At 44.4% G+C, this 17807-nt stretch overlaps 1 protein-coding gene across 1 annotated transcript in view; it reads right to left on the bottom strand.

The window, feature by feature from the left end:
- Positions 1-17807, bottom strand: part of agrn (agrin) — a 315332-nt gene that overhangs the window by 199011 nt on the left and 98514 nt on the right. The gene's annotated exons all lie outside the window — the stretch shown is intronic.

Raw genomic sequence — 17807 nt, forward strand, 5'->3', positions numbered from 1 at the left:
CATGCTGGTTTCCTGGTCAAAGCATGGCAGAGGATGACGTAATGCGCGTTGGTTCATGGGAACCGCAAGACAAGCGCTGTAGTGTCAAATGACTGAGAGTGTGGATTAACTCCCAGGGGGACAATCTCATGTAACCCGAGTCCTCTGCAGCTTTGGTTCCTTGATACTTGGGTACGGGGACAAACACAGCTAAATTATCTAAACTTGGAAGTAACCATATATGTAATCAAGGCTGATGTAATATTAACTTTAATTACCAGGAATACAAAGGTAAGTTTTAACGATTATAACACGAGCTAGGATCAGAGACATGCCTGCTGCTCACATTTATTTTCATTGTTTAATCTCAAGATTATTTTTCCAATTATGTGTTCAACTGTTGAGGCAGCAAAATTTGAAAATAGCAAAAAAGCAATTTCCCCCAGCCTTTGGAGATTTCTTCAAATTCTGTATAGTCTCATGCAAACTGTCTGAAATCCCAAAATGTGTGATTTCCCGACATTAGGCGGCCAATTTTCACATCTGAGCCGCAGTAACCAGAAAAAGTTTGTTTGTCAAACAATGGGCCTATTCACATTTTTGCAGATTAATCTTCTGCGGATTGAATAGCTGATTAAACAACTGATCGTTTATGCTGTGAGAAAACAACAAGGGGGATAATCAAGTGTACAGGCAACACAGACATATGGCACCAACATCATGTACGTAAGAAACGTAAACACGCGTCCAGCTTGTTGAAGAGCTCAATGAAAAATGATCTGAACTGTATATTTTCTTTTTATTTGTAGAATCCTTTAATTTTCTACAAGATTGGATATATGCATTTATGCAGTTTCACTATAAAGATGGACCGCCACCAACAAGGCTGCTAAAAACATGAGGGGAGAATTTTATTCTAGTCAAGCAAAATGAAAACAACAGCCGTTGTTGACTTGAATTTATACTTTTGAAGAACGATACAGAAGTCAGTCATTCTAATTCACTCAAGTGAAAAATATGTCCTTGTGAGAGTTCAAACTTTTTAATTTGCTACATAAATCCCAGCTCCACTTCAACTTGATGCCCCCAAATGACGCAACTGAATCCCAGGAATGGAGTCCTTGGTAATAAACAGCTGGTTTGTAAATGATATGATGAGCAAAGATGAGCTGGTACTGAACTGTAAGGAAGAATAACTAAATAAATGGTTGTCTATTCTGACATACCCACCAAAAGTGAGACAGATAGAAACATTATGGAACCATCATACTTCATCCTGGTATATAAGCTTTGAATATGTTGCCACATTGCATTTTGACGTCATTGTATTGTCTCTGTATGCATGTGTATGGTAGGCTGGTGCCACCATAAATCCACTGTAGTGATTTACTCCTACATGTTACTACGAAGTGACAGTTGTTTAAATTAAAAGATTTATGACAGCTCCCTGAAAGTGCAGCCTGAAGGTTATTGTCCTCTGGTGCCGAGTTGCTATATAGGTTATGTATAAAACAACTCGCAGTGCTGTTGAGACGCTACAAAACCCTGTGAGGTCAAAGTGACATTTAAAGTTTAGCCAACAAACTCAACTCTAACCAACTCTACAAAGTGGATGTGATTAACAAAACAGATCCCCTTCATTTCCTTATGAAGTGGATTAAGTGTTAAGACAAAGCCAAGGCCTCTACAGATATATTCAACCAGCCATGACGGAGTTAAAACTTGTTTGAGAAGTCATGTTGATGACGTTGGTATAAGTTTACACATAAACTTCTGGCTTAATGTTTTCACCATGGAAAAGTATTAACGAATAATATAGCATCATGAGCAACACATGCTCAGAGTGAACTGCTCATCTTACAGTATATCTTAAGGCCACCTCAGAATATGATAGTGAAACACGCCATCATTTTGAAAATGACAGCACTCACATGTGGGAAAGTTTGGCTTCACTCTCTGAGCAGTGGGAGGAAGCAAAGTCCTCTTGTTTATCTCCACTTATACATGTCTGACCGTGACACGCCGGTCACAGTGTACCAGGGCTGGAGTGCCGAGCACAACCCAACCAAACCACCATCTGCACTCCGGCAGTCAACTCGAGCTGTCTTACTCACTAAAGCAAAGCCCCAGTGAGTTGTCAGAGCTGCCTGCACTGAACAAACACGGCACCGCGCACACGCTCTGAAATCCTTGTGCAACCACCCAGCCTTCCCTCCGATGTCTCTGCACTGCAAGGGATAATGAGGAAGATAAAACACATCACATCAATTACCCCGCCAACACATTTTTTCTGGAACCCCCCCCTCCCATCAAACTGCCGCGCTGAAGCCTTTCTCAGGCCTTCCCGATACCCGACGGCATCCTGAGACACAGCAGAGTTTTAAATTTAGGCTCACTTAAAATTGCTTGTCAACAGCTGGGGCTTTGGGGGAAGAAGGAGGAAAGTGCATGCGTGTGTGTGTGTGTGTGTGTGTGTGTGTGTGTGTGTGTGTGTGTGTGTGTGTGTGAGAGGAAAAATGAGGAGAGGGGAGAGCAGCCGTGAGGCTGGTGATAGAGGTGAATAATGAAGTGTCTGCTGAAGCTGTTTCCCAGTCAGTCATGACGATAACTGATTTCCATCTGGGAGGGGAACTCGGGAGGAGGAGGAGGAGGAGGAGGAGGAGGAGGAGGAGAAGGTGGTGGTGGAGTTCAAGAATATATATAAAAAGAGGGGAACAGAAATTGGCATGGAAGAAGTCTGTTAACAGTGCAAAGGCGCACCGGCACAAGCTGTGCCTCCCTGAATCGCATTTGTAAGCATGTCTAAACACGCACAAACAAACACAGGACGCTGGAGCTGTCGCACAGGGTGAATCAGAGAGTACCTGACGGAGAGGCTGCAGCGTACAAAGTGATGCGAATGTACCGGGCAGAGCTAAACGATTTCTTTGCATTTCCATAACGAAAGGACAAGATAAGGTCTCCCCATAAACATATCAGCCGGTTCCATCTCCTTTTGCACCCGGCAGAGCCTCTGTGCGTCCCTGAGTCTGTGTGAATGTCACAACACGACCATCATTCACCCTATATCTTCAGCCAATCAATATGTGTCTGACTGTGACATTTAGCCATGTGCAGGAGGAGGTGTGGGTCTGTATATATCTTTGTATGTGTGTCCGCCTCCCGCTTTCACCACGGCTGATGTATAGTTGTGCCGGATGACGAAGGGGCGAGCGTTGGCAGGCGATGGAATTTGGCGGGATGGCGGCTGTAGGGGTTACAAACTGCGTGCGTATGTGTCGACATGCCTCACCCCATATGGTGACAACAGAAATTGCGAATCTGAGGTTGTATGAGTCCTCTAACACCCCTTCTCCCATCCCACACACACACACACACACACACACACACACACACACACACACACACACACACACACACACACACACACACACACACACACACAGAAACACACAAATGTCACCACTACCAGCACTATCACTATCCCATCCAGCTGTCCTTGTGGCCACATGGCGAGGGCTCTTGGCAGCATAATAGAGCCCCTTTCAGCTCATCAATTTCTCCGGCGCACATTTCTTTTCACTCGGTCATGGGAGAGGTGAAGATTGGCCTGATTTAACTGAAGTTGTATCAAATATAATAGAATCTGTCTGGCTCAAAATTGATTCTGTAGCGCCACGTGGTTACAAATGAACTGCTTCCCATCGCAGTTCGCTACAACACCCAGCCAGAATTAGGAGGAATGGCTCACGTCGACTGCAGGAAGACACTAACGCACCTATTCGTACTCTGACAAATACAAAGAGGAGCATGAGCTTGGTTATGAGAGCTTTGCCCGAGGAGGCATTCAGCCAGATAACAAGGTGACGTGGAACAATAACCAGAGTGGCCAAAAGAACGAGGAGATCCTTTTTCTTGCTCTTCAGGCTGCATTTGGCAGCATTGGATTACTATTGTCCTTGTGCCTGTTGAAAGTTTTTTCCTTGCTCATTATGATCCGCAAGTAATAATGAGGCACAGGTCCTGCATAAATAATGGCTCACATGAGAGTTTTGTAAAAATCTCCTATTTAACACAAGTTAAAACTGGCAAAGCACTGTAAAAGAAACAGTCGCTTGTAAGCCGCTGCCCACCAAACGGCGATAAATAAGTGTGTTAACAAATGACGGCGTGGGAGCACATGACCATGTTTGATTGGCAGTGTGAAGAAAAGAGTAGCACACCGCACTCATCTGACGGAAGAATATCTATTTCAGTCACGGTGTGAGAAGACAACTGTTCGATCAGACAGTCGGGCGTACCTGTTGTGAGGGGAGCTGAGTATCCAATCAATACTCTCTAAGCAAAATTTGAGAAGTGTCCCTACAACTGAGTATCAAGTGTCAAAAGCTTCCATCGAGCGCACAGAATGCTTTATGTTTGTGACATTCCGGTAGGGCTGCCTGTGATTACACAAAACACAGATAGGACGAGAAGGTGACGTATTTAAGTGGAGCGCAACAAAAAATACGGCTCTGTTCAGTGTGTGCTTTTGCTTTTTTGGTAATACATTTAAGGGGTTGCAACCCCAGTTTGAGTATGGCCATGTGGTGGCTTTCTATGCATGTGTACATTTTCTTTCTTTCCAGAAAATAGTTTGTTCCCAGTCCAAACGCATGTGTTTACGGTTAACTGGCGACTTTAATCTGCCCATAGACGTCATTATGATGGATGGAATGGATGGAAACACTGGCCTCATGTGAAATGGGTTCATATTGTCACATCCACACAAACGTAGCTTTAGGCTGTGTTAGGCTCAATAATCACATTAAAAGAAGTTTTAGAATTGAAATGCATCCAGTGCACTGGCTCTCGGTGAACTCTCAGTCTGAATTGTATCATGACGCTTCGTAATGGATCAGGGTGTTTGTTAGATCAGCAGAAATACAAGGTTCAATCATATTGCTGAATCTGTTGACACCTTTAAATCATTTGAAACTATGGCTTTGAAACTCTAATGTGAAACATAAGCATTTCATTTTTCAAATGACAACAAAAACTCAAATTATTTGAACACTCACAGACTCACAGCAGCACAGACGATCCTTTTCACTCCAAGTACCCATACAAATGTCGTGTTATCGCTTAAAAAATAAGCTGCAATTAAAGGTTAGGTTTCTCCATTAATGATAAACCTCTATGACGAAGTAATCTGCAGCTCACACATGAAATGCAAAACTGTGGGAGTGATCCATAGCGATATCACATGTACCCTAATCCATCACTCTGCCTGAACTGTCAAAAGTACTTGAAAACAACACCCGGCACTCAGGTTAATTGAAGTTAAACTCAAGTAATTACCTCTCTCCTTGGAGCAGTTTGACACAATGGCCGCCACAAACTAACCACAACAAATGAGTGTGTCTCCAGCTCCTAAGGAGTAACAGCGAGGAACGAGCTGGATGACGATAGCGGTCAGAGGGGGTTTTCCAGGCCAAAAGATATTTTTTCAACCATCAAAAGCATTTAATCGCCATTTAATACTTCATCGCACAGTTCAAAGTAAAAGCCAAGGCTATGAAGAGGAGACGTGAAGCCTGCAGACACAGAGTCCAGAGAAAGTGTCAGCGGTGACTTTAACTATCCTCATATCGCTACTTCAAGTGCAGATTAGACTGTTGTGGGAGGTGAGGGGAGCTGAGGCGGGACTACTCATTTCAACAAGATTATTAAATGCAAAGACGGGTTAAAGGGTTAAAGGGTTAAAGTCTGCAATGTCAAATAGCAGGTTTACACTTAAAGGCTGAAGCAGTTCCTTGGTTTGGTTTTCTATCCAACAGTGGAAGACAGTGGAGAGCAGTGAGTGAAGTCGTGTGCTTTGCAGAAACCAACGTACAGTTATTGAGGAAGAGGAGCACGGCGAATCCCAGCGTCGACGTGGCCAGCAGGATCAGACAGATGTTGCATGGGATCATGAAGTAGCGCACCACCAGGGACACTTTATGCTGGTACCTGCGGTCCCGCTCGGGCGGCGGCGGCGAGGGATAGTGGCACCCACTCATGCTCCACTCCAGCGACCCCCTCCCCTCCAGGCCGGAGGAGATGACGGGGCGAGGAGCGCGCCGAGGGGTGCCCAAAGACCCGTTGGAAAAAATGATGGCGGTGGAGGTAGAGCCCGGACAAGGGAGTAAAAGAAAAACTGGATTTGAGACGAGAGATGAGTGATGGTCGTTGTTTCAGCTGCGGTTCCAGCTGTGCACCGTGGCACAGACCCGGTGACTGTTTCTGTCAGAAAATCGTGGCGGGAAGCGTTCAACGGTTTCCAAGCAACACATTTTTCGAGATAATAACATCCATTTGGGAGGGGAAAGGATAGACTGGCTGGAGGGGTGGGGGGGGGGGCAGTAATGTTGGACTCCTACAGCCCCCCACCTGTCCACACGACCTCCATCTCTGATGAGCCCGCTGGGGAAAGACAAACTAATGTGATTTTAATGTGCGAGTGTGTTGTGAAGTGGTTTATACTTACAGTGGAAAGTGTGTGTGGCTTTAAGTGGGCGATGATAATGTGTCTGCGATGTGTGTTGGTGCGCTTCAGAAAGTGTTTGTGTGTGATATGCAGCGATGAGCCAGAAACTGTGTGCGTTGGGACGTGGGTGTTTTCAGGGGCTGTCACATATCCACAAGGAAAAACTTCAACAGGAATAAATCCACAAAAAGGAATCCACTCTTCTCGTCCAGGTGACCCCGACTGGCAATTAGTTGAGGGTGAAAGAGGTCTGGGGATGCCGGCTCCCTCAGCGCTCCCCCTCTTTCTCCTCCTCCTCCTCCTCTTGTCAAAAGCCTTTTTACAAACCAAATCAAGGTCTGGTGCTCACCAAAAACATGTGTTTTCCTAAGAGCTGACGGCTGTGCTATATTCCCTGTGGCTTTTGGGCTGCCAGAGGTTAGGTGCCTGTCACTTCATTAACTCAACACAACTTCTTTGTATCCATAAAACTGGCTCCTTCTTGGGCTTTCGGCGCTTTTCTTTATGCGTACAAGCCTGACGCCGTCACCGGAGCCACTTGTGTCAGCTGTAGTGTGACCACGACAAAGCAGCTAAACCATACGCGCTCTGGATCACGGTTTGTTTCTAGTGCGTGCCTGCCACTCCTCGGTTCAATACCCTTTATTCCAGCTTCATGGGGGGGGGTCGAGTAGCTGGCCCCCCTCCGAAACCCGGGGAGCCAAAAGCAGGTCAGAAGTAGTGGTGAAGGAGGAGGAGGGGAAGGGAAAGTTAGAGAGGAGAACGATCGCGATCCACACTCGACCTGTCAGTCCACAGCTGTCTTCTGCCTTTAAGCAGCTGCAGATGAGCAGCAAAATACGATGACACGCTGAATGAGAAAAAAACAACTCACTGACAAAAAAGAAGAAAAGCCTCTGTGTGATCACAAATCAACCAGAATGCTTGAGGCAAAGATTTGTCAGGTTGTATTCCCTTGTGTCAGCAGCGCCGCAAAGAGAATCCCAACCACTATGAGGGGAACAGCCTCTCATTCCATCCTGACCCTTGTCACAAGGAGGGCAATTTAGCTTCTCCAGGATTGCCTCTAAGGAGAGAACTTGTCAGTTTTATTTCTCCTGTTTTCTGGTGTTGCCATCCTTCCCCAAGCATCCAGGTCCCCCCCCTTCTCTTTCCCCAGGATGTCTCAGTCCGGAGGCGCTCTCGGTGTCCTGGCCACGAGGATCCACTCCCGCTCTGCGTAGCATCCAGTATTCACCGGCAGCCAAAACAACAAATTAGGCTGCGCGCATTCGTGGAGCACGTAATCCCCGGGCAGCAGGTAGCGGTCCCAGTGTCAGCGCACTCAGTCAGCCAGCTGAAGCAGGGAGGAGTGAGTCAATGAGGGAAGTCAGCGGACAGACAGAGAGAGAGAGAGCGATAGAGAGAGAGAGAGAGAGAGCGAGAGAGAGAGAGCGAGAGAGAGAGAGGAGGGTAGTAAACCGGAGGGAGGAGGAAAAGCAGCTCCTGTCACTTCGGTCCACCTTTTTGGTTTATTTCTCTCCTATGGAGAGAACTGCAGCGACATGTCGCTGGTTTCTCAAACACTCCCTCAGTCCTCAGCCAGAACGGATGAGCGCATAATATGAGAGAGAGAGAGAGAGAGAGAGAGAGAGAGAGAGAGAGAGAGAGAGAGAGAGAGAATTGGGAATTGGGGGGGGGGGGGGGGGGGGGTGAGGGGCAGTCTTTAACAAAGGCAGTGGGGGAGAAGGAGGGGTAGGAGTTGGGTGAGGGAACAAGGAAAGAAAGGGGGAGGGAGAAAGAAAAAAGGAAAAAGAGCGAGAATAAAGGCTTTGGGGAATGGTACTCCAGTCCTGTCAAAGCGGGGAGTGGGGCAGCAACAGTGCAGCAGCAAAACAAAAGAGGGCCACAGTCTTGGGAGATGTCAACCAACTCCTCCATTTGTTTATACCCTAATCAAAAGAAAGTGTCTTCCACAAGAGCTGGAGAATTTCCACAAAGATTTAATGAGGCAAACTGAGAGGGGGGGAAGAAAATAGCCCTGCGGAGGGGAGGGAGGGAGACGGAGCAAAACTTAAACACATTAAAGTCAATCACGTATTAGGACTCGCCAAACAGCCCAACCCACTTGTTTGTGACCGATATGCGCAACCAGCGCAGAAATGAGCCCGAGAAACTCCACATCCGCTCCACGCTGAAAAGCCAATATTCAATTAATTAATCTTATTTGGGTCTTTGTCTTTTTTTCTTTCTCCGCCGGCTCCCTTGCATGACAATTAGAAGCAGGCTTCTTTTTTTTCCCCCACCCGTGTTAAATAGTACTACAAACTGAATATTCAGCTCTGACAAATGATAAGAGTGAAACAACTTCAACAATGTAATTCTTGCTCTGTTTTTCTTTCCAAACCAATGCATTATTGTGTTTCTAATGTGATAATGAGGTCAGAAAGGATGGCTGGGAATGCTGTGTTTTGGCGAGCCCCTGCATCGATATCTACTTTGAAGAAAACTCAACGGCAGCAGGCAGCAGATGCAAGGCGGGATCTACCATCAATTATTTATGGTTTCTTCTCTTTTTTTCACTCTCTCGCTATCTGCGTCTCCATCTATGCCCCCCCCCCCCCCCCCCCGCCCCAACAAACACACACACATTCAGTGTTGTGCACGTGCACTCACGCCTGTGCATACAGCGGCTGCATCCACACAGGAATTGCATGAACACACACTCGACTGCTTCTTTTCTATCCGACAGAAAGTGAAGCACGGCGAGATGGCTCCTTCTGTTCTTTTGTCTCTTGTCTGTTGTCAGCCATGCAAACCTACACAACTCAGACACACATGATCAGGTACATGATGCAATGTGGACTCTGCTTATCCTCCAGTCGTTTGTCTTTTTTGAACACTCATTCCCAGGATGGAGCCGGGGTCTGTGGAGGAGCCCGTAAAACCTCGGGGAGCCGGGTGTTCAGGCGGCCCGCTGAGGGTTAAAAGTTCACCCTCTATCCCCCGGTCTATCAGCAGCACCACCCACCCAGAGGTCCCAGAGGTACGCAGGCCTCTGCTCTTTGCAAACACGACACCCCAGACAGTCCACATCAGATCTCAAATTGCATAACAAAACCCTGATTGATGAAGTGCCTGAAAAGAAAAAGGGAACACAGCTGCTTTCTCATTTTCACTTTTGTCTACAACTGTGTCTTCAACATCATGAATATTGCCTGTGGGGATTTCAAAACAGGATATAAAACAGCCTATACAGACAACCTCACCCTCACCAAAGCTGCGATTGTGAATGAAATGGCAAACTCTCCCAGCAGAGGGCAGTAAGAAGGCGTCTTAGCACTTTGCTCTGCTGATGCTGCCCCGACCCAAATAAAATCTTCCATTGACATCAAAGCTCAGCTGCTTTGATCCATTTTTAATGCCACAAGTATCACACAAGGTTAACATCTTCCTCTGAAGGCTTTGAAATGGCAATTTCCATTAAGGAGCCCTCGGAGCTGCACACTTGTTTGGTGCTGTGGCCGGAGTAAAAGTTGATATGTGTGCGCGTGTGAGTCATCTCTTATGCAGAGGCTGAGATATTTGTCATGTTCAATATCTGATGCACAGTTATGCTTCAATTAATGTGTGTATGAGTGAGTGTGTGTGCGGAACACACACCCCGCTCTCCTGCTTGGCCGACACTCGTCTGATTGATCTCAGAGAAAAGTTGTTGCTTTTGCAGAATGACAATTTTTCTTACAAATGCCTGAGGGATTATTAGGTTAGAAAAGTGAGTTTCTTATTGGCATCAAAGTGGGGAAGAAAAGCCTAAATTTACTCTTTTTTTGCAATGTAATTCCAATACGTGCTGCATTCCTCTTGTTTTTATACATTTCGCAAAAATGTGGGATCCGGTAGTATAAAACTATATAAATTGCAAGACTGTCAATATCACTAAGTGTTTCAATCACACAAAGATTCAAAATAGATCTTACAGGTTTATTATTGTAATAAACCTCCCAAAATGTGACCTGTAATTTGACACCTGCCTCACTGTATTCCCAACATCGAGCAGATAACCAAATGAGATGTGATGCCAGTCACACTCCAAAAAGTTTTCAAACAATCAGAGTACGCTTCTATATGAGGCTTTACATAGTTGTACTTATATTCTATGTGCAATTCTGCAAGTTTGTCGATGATATTTCATTGTAAAGAGTTTAGAGTTTCTAAATATTGATCTTACAGAGATCGGATCTTTTTGTCAATTTGAGCTAGATCTCTGTTTGCTTACTAGCACTCTGCTCCATGTTGTGTAAATGTATCCTGTAATAAAAAAAAAAGTTCTTAAAGATATTTTTACATTATTTGCTGGTGATAAAATAGATTACCAAGAGGAAAACCTGATGAATCTGAAAGAGCCGTCTCTTGTTAGAACCGTTACAGATCAACTTTCACACATCTGAGCCTTCTCATTAACCTCAAAATGCCAATTTAACACTGAAGCACTGCACATGAAATAATGACATTAAGGTCGAACAGTGGTTACTGCTCTCGCCTCACAGCGAGAAGGTCGTGGGTTGAAATACCAGCGGGGTGTGAAACACGCATGTGAGGTTAATTGGTGACACTAAAGTGCCCCGTGGTATGAATGTGTGTTTGCCCTGTGATGACCGGTGACCCGTCCAAGGTACATCCTGCCCTCGCTCATAGATACCTGGAATTGGCTCCAGCAACCCGCGACCCTGAAGAGGGTAAAGCGATATAGAAGATGGATGCATGTATAATGACATATGATAAAGAAAAGCACAATACATTCCACTTTATCTGTACAACAATATAAATGAACATTTAATTTACATGATCAAGTTTGCTTCTGGAATACATGCTAAGACTTAACAAGGCAATCCATATTATCTATGTGACATGAATAACTTTAAAGCCTTCCAGATGCAGACTTCCGCTCTCTACAGCCTCCCACATTTCCTGATGATCTCAATAAACGCACATATGGCTTGTGTATGCGCTTGTGAAGACGAGCTGGCACAACTCCAGTCACTCCCGCTGAGGCGCTCATTCCGACAACGTAAGTTATCAAAGATGGTATAGGTGACTAAGTACCCAGAGGGTGAGCTTTTAACAAAACTCTACTTTTTGGCTCGGGACTGTTGAAATGAAGACAGAGTTATTCACTCTGCTCCATGACATTAAAAAGCTTCGTTTCCAGGCTCTTTGTCTGACTCCAGCTAAAATACTCTCAGAGTTCACCAGCACAGAACTATTCTGGATGATAAAATGAGTCTGAGTTTTTCAGCTGAATCTTTCATTGAGTAATGTGCCACGAGGGGGAAAAACATTGCGTGTAAAGATCTATTGCAAAATGCATCAACAGCAGCTTTGTACGTTAGGGTGTGTATTAAAAAAAATCTCTACTGATGAATACAGCAGCATCCCATTAGAGTAGGATTCTTTCCATTTTTCAAAGCAGGAGCTATCAAAAGCGAAGCTGTTGCCTTCACTAATGGCATTAGAGATCATCCTTTCCTGCTGTCCATAGTAAATGAGCATTTTAATGATGTTGATGAAAAGAATAAAGTCTGTTAAAATTTTGAATGGATTTGGTAATTGCCCGTACTAAAGCCTGCATACTGGCCCTCTCAACTATTCATGTGAGCCTCATTTCCCAGAGAATTTACTGTATTATTTGTCTTTCTGTTTTTAGATTGTTTTGGTGCATGTGTATGTATAGATAGTAAGAAATCTGCTGCAGGGAGGCTTATCCCAGCCAATGGTGTCGCAAAGCTCAGTCAGGCAGATTCTTTCCTACGATGTATTTATATGGCCCTGTCGCTGTGTGTAGCATCTGTGAGGCAACATTTCATATAAAAACCATCTAATTCCACTACAAACTGTGTATTCAACGCCACAAATTCTGCTTTCGGGGACATTAGGTCAACATTACAGGGCCGTGTTGGACTCTTCATGTGCATCGAGCCGTGCAGCTGGTGGAGGGAAGCCCAGACTCCTCACCCAGCGGGCTGCGGCAGGGAGACGCCAGCAGGTGGGCCAATTGTCTTGCTATGGCATTAACTCCAATCATCATAAGTCAGACGTCGCTGCGCCGTCCAGCAGGTTCCCAGACTTCCCCGTCGTCAGGCCATCTAAGCTGAGTGAGCAGGCAAGGAGGCCGGGCCCTGACGCAGCTGCGTGCAAATTAACCTCTGCTCCAGTGGGACGTAAGGATAATAGAATAATGGAAAAAATATAATGGAAATTAAAGGATGTGTGACTGTTGCCATGACAAACAAAAATCAAAAACAACAAATGTGTTTAAAATATAGTTTGGAGACAAGTTTTACATGTACGGTAGGTTTTAAAAGAAGATTCATGTTTTCAGAGTTTTCTAGGTTACAAGCAGAAAACATCTGGATTTTTATGGTCCAAAGTATTCTACCAGGACTGCGTACTTGTGCTTGCTCATGCAGCACAATGGGAAGCTGTGTGTAGTATTTTCTGACCTTGATGGCCATAGACATCACTGTTTGGGATGTTATGTACGACACTTTTCTGTAGACTTATGCTGCCTTTGGGAAAACATATGGAAAACACCTTGAGGAAGAAAAAAATACCAGACAAAACAAGCTTGTAGGATTCATTTAAAAAGAAAGTATAACATTTCAACTGATCTCCAAACAGTATGTAAACTCTAATCGTGATAATTAAACTGTCGTCTTGGCATTTTAACCTTACGCACGGTATGTTTTTGCAACTTTTGGATTTTGGCTTCATCTTCAAATAGTATCTGCACTTATTCTTATTCAATGGCGGGTTCCAGAGTGGCATGACTCCCAGTCTATTCTTCTGGGATTTGGTAGTTTTATAGTTGAGAATGACCTGTAATAGCAATCCAATGTGGTCGTATGTCTATATGAATGTCCGTGTACTCTCCATTGTTAATGTTTATAGCGTATTGTCCTCTCCACGCATGAGTGTGTGGTTTCATTACAAAAACAAACAATAGCACCCACTGGCCCTATATGAAAACTACATTGTTTCAGCGTTTGTGTCGTTTCCATGTAAACATTCATTGTTTGTGCAATGTTACCATGTAAACGTAAAACCTTTCTTAAACGAAAATGCAAAAACAATGTGTATTCACTTGAAATGTTGTGTAAATGGAGCTTATGTCATCACAAAACCATAAAAACTCAACACCTAATGCATTTGTTTGTTGTTGCTATATGAACATTTCAAATGTACAAAAAAACAAACAAATAATCGTCATCTTGGTAAGGTTGCAGTATTACATACAGTCTTCCATTTGACACAACATCTGTTTGTATCTGCAGATCAGTTAACAGGTTCAAAGTAAACAGGCTCTCCCGTATTTGTATGTAAAATACAACATTTAAAAGCTCATTTGAAATGCCATCACCTGTACTGCCTCCAGCTGGTGTGTGGTGTGAGAAACTCGCTTCGTCAAGACTCAATTATATCAACTGCCTTGTTCATAGATAGCGTTACAAATACAGAGGGAAAAATGACCGTCAAAGTCAAGAAATTACTGCTTTTATAACGTTATTTCTGACTCAGTGGGCTGTTGGTACTACAGTCCAGCATTGATGTAAGTGTGAATGAGAGTGTTCCCACACTGGGTGGGCTCCACACGCTGTGACTCACAATGTGACACGTCACCCAGTGTTTGGTGCCGGGCTGGGTACACGGTGACGGCAGTGAATTGCGACCAACAGATGAACATTCATCTTCCCAGATCCGTGGATCACAGCACCGGGGTCATCTGGATTCCTGACATTTTGGTGCCATTTAAGGTCCCCGCCATAGATGGTCTACTCTGTGCTTGCTGACTTCAGAGATTCGACTGGTAGGCTACCCCTCCAGCTAATGCTGTTTACCCATCCAGAGAGAAGTCTCCAGTCATTATGATCCACCTGTCCACACTCCTGGTCACATTCGCCTCTTCCTCCCACTCCATCCCACGCTGACCTGACCTGCTTTTCAGCCCACACCGAGCCGGCTCTTAGCCCGAAGCCTGAACCAGGACTTGTCCACCACTGGGCGCTTAATCCCCCTCTCACACGATGAAGGCGATAGTCTTCGCCTTCAGGCTCATCTGCAGCTTGCAGATGTCAGATCGAGCCCTGGGGCTGATGTTCTCAGGCTTCCTGCCCACTGACCCTCCTCGCCGCTTTTGCACTAAAAGAAGAGGGACTCATTCGGAAAAGGAATAACTTGTTATTAGCCAACACTGATTTCCTAGCCAGCCCCTCCTGCGCATCAACACCCACAACAACAATGATTACAGAATGTAATATCCTCCCCGCTCCACTGCCCGGCTCTGTTTATTCGCGTTGTCAACACCAACATTTTTCTCTTAATAGCCATGTAGGAAATTACACCAATGGACGGGCACACGGGGACATAATGAGCAAAAGAAAATGGAAAAGCAAAACTAAAGAGTGACAGTACAAAAACAGTGGAAAGGAAAAGGAGGAGAGGAGAGAGAGAGAGAGAATAACCCGGGAGTTGGGCTACCTTATGCAGAGCTAGTAGAGAGTGACACTTCTCCATGTGGCTGGCATATGGAGCCAATTGTGGCATCAGCAGAGGAAGGCTGGGAGCAGGAAATCAGAGGAGGAGAGCCTGGCTCTGACAGCCTCTACACAGGGCTAGGCGAGGCCGATGGAGCTGAAGGATGATACAGATGTCAGTCTCAGGCCAAGTCAGCCATCTGTCATGGGGAACTGGCCAAGTCACACAGGCCCGGTCATCCGGAGAAAGTGGCAGGAGACTCGTGATGACCAGTCATTACGAGCCGGGAGCTTTCCTCGACACGGACGGTTCTCTTCAGCACTTCACATTTGTGTAGATATAAAAAAAAAAAAAAACAGGACAAGTAGGACAATGGAGCCTGCTAAAGGTCTCCTTGACCTGGGAACATGTTGCTTTCTTGTCTAATAAGATTTTCTTGATCTGAATGCATGTAGTGCTGTTTGCTTCCGATCAAATAAATTCAGCCTGCAAAAATGTGTTTTCTATTCGAACACAATGAATTTACATGCACTTCCTGTATGTCCACTTTGCAATGCAATCACCTAACCTTGTGTCAGTTAAAGAGCACACACAACATGAGGAGAATAAATTCATGTACCACGTCTCAAATATTCTGTTGGCACGTATCATAATTGTCCAGACACTCAGAAATCCACTGGGGAGCAGTAACTCAGAGGCGGCTGTGAAATAATGCAGAGACATGTATGGGATGTCTGATGATCACCACTAAGAAAGGCTAAAAGGTCAGAGCTACAAGTGCATTACAGTTTTCCAAAGCTTACATACTAAGGCCATGGGGATATGTTGCAGCTAATACAAATGTGGAATCATCTCAGGTGAGGTGAGAGCAACGTTAACGTACAAAACCTGATTTGATTTGCAGTCGTGTGCTCTCGTCATTCCCCGGCACTCAGTTACTTTCTAAAAGTGCAAAAAAAAAAATAATAAGAAAAAATGAACAAAACAAAAATCCTCCCACATATACAAGGTTTTGGTAAATGAACCCCATATCTGAAGTGGAACATTGTCATTAGGCACACCGAGTTGAACTAGAAATGCTCTTGTTTTAAATTTCTGCTCCGTCAAAGGCCTTATGTTCCAGCGCAGTACAAATCCCAAATGTTCTGCATCAATAATCCTGCTTTTTCTCAAAATACAATTACAGTTGTCTTTACCTTTCTTTCTTTTCTTTTTTTTCTTCTTTTCCTTGAAACTATTGCACGTATCACCGTGACATATACATACTGTAGACAAACAGATTTACCTGATCGGCTTTCTGGCATCCAAGCTGACAGTGACAAGCTATTACGCACTGGAACCTTTTCATTTGCATTTAGTGTAGACAAGAAAAAAACGCTCTAGCCTGTGCAATACTTTTTTCTCTCCTTCCTTTGCTTTCAGCCCATCACTGGCTGCTGCGCTGCACGTCGTGCATGATTTTCTCAGATAGAGGGCAGAGAGGGAATATTAATTGGAGAGCAATACCCTCTTGTTGAGACGCAGCCCATAAATGAAACGACTATAAATTATTTATACGCCTAATCAGACGGCATGTGTTCAAGTTATTCTCTCAAACAAGACAGCTTCAGTGTTATTCTCTTTTTTCCTCCTGGTAAATAATTCCAGTTCCTTTTGAGGGGAGAGCAGTCAGACAAGGCTCTGTACTGGAAGTCGAAGCCTAATGAAAATATGGCGCCACAGTGACGAAATAGCTGTTTTCTGCCTGCAATCACGGTCGGGGAAATGAATGACCCGCTTAGCAGCAGGTATTAAAATGCGTCCTGTGTTTAGAGGGTTGTACTCTGATAGACCAGAAAAAGAGCGATAAAGTTTTGGGTGTAAATGCAAAATAAGGTGCACTGTGAATTAGTAACCAGACAAGAATGAAATGAGACTGATCCGTCAAGAATGGGCGCAGGGATTGTATAACAAGGGGCAAAAACCATTTGCAAATCCACTCAGGAGATGTGGACAAATTGAAATGGTGATATGTTTTAACCCTTTCTACCATGAAGGTCTAGGATAATGTTGGATCTATTACAAAAATCCATTTTTCAAAGGTTGCCATTCGTGACACGTTCTTTTAAGAGACCATCAAGCACAAGTATGACTGAAATAGATTGCATTCGTTATTTGTGCTTATCAGAGTGTGCTGTGTCAAATTGGGCAGATGTGCCACTTGAGAAATTTTAGAACATTTCCAATGACATCAATGCCATCGAGCCATTGCCAAGAGATTCTTGTTTACTCTCTAACTGGAGGTTCAGATTATGGAAAGATATTGTATTTCAATGTCCGCCAATGTGTCCCTTCTTTATTGATCCGAAGGCTGTCAGCATGGTCACAAACTTACACTGATACATAATACAGGAAGAAAGAGGAAGAAAGTAGGTCAATCAAGCAGTGTCCTTCATTTGCCAACCTATTATTATGTTGGTGTTGATTCTGTGTCTTGATGGTGGTTTCTCAAGGATGCCAACCCCTTGATCTCATTTCAGTCACAATTGATCCAACTCAAAGTCTTGTTTTGGTTTCAATCAATCTAATTCTAGGTCTCATTTTGGTTTTAATCAATCAAAGTCTTGGTATTGGTTTCCACCCCTAATTTCCTTAAAGCTGAACCAACAAAACGCACAGAAGCAGCCGAACTGTCTCGCCACTCCTCTTTCTGGACAGCTGATCTGTCAATGCCGCTCCTTCTTTGGAGATATCTCACAAAATCTTCACCCTGGTAGTCTTTTTTAGAAGAAATGTTGTATGCAAGGGTGCTTTGAATCCTGTTTTC

Source organism: Lipophrys pholis (genome assembly GCF_963383615.2).
Source record: "Lipophrys pholis genome assembly, chromosome: 8".
NCBI classification, from domain to species: Eukaryota; Metazoa; Chordata; class Actinopteri; order Blenniiformes; family Blenniidae; genus Lipophrys; species Lipophrys pholis.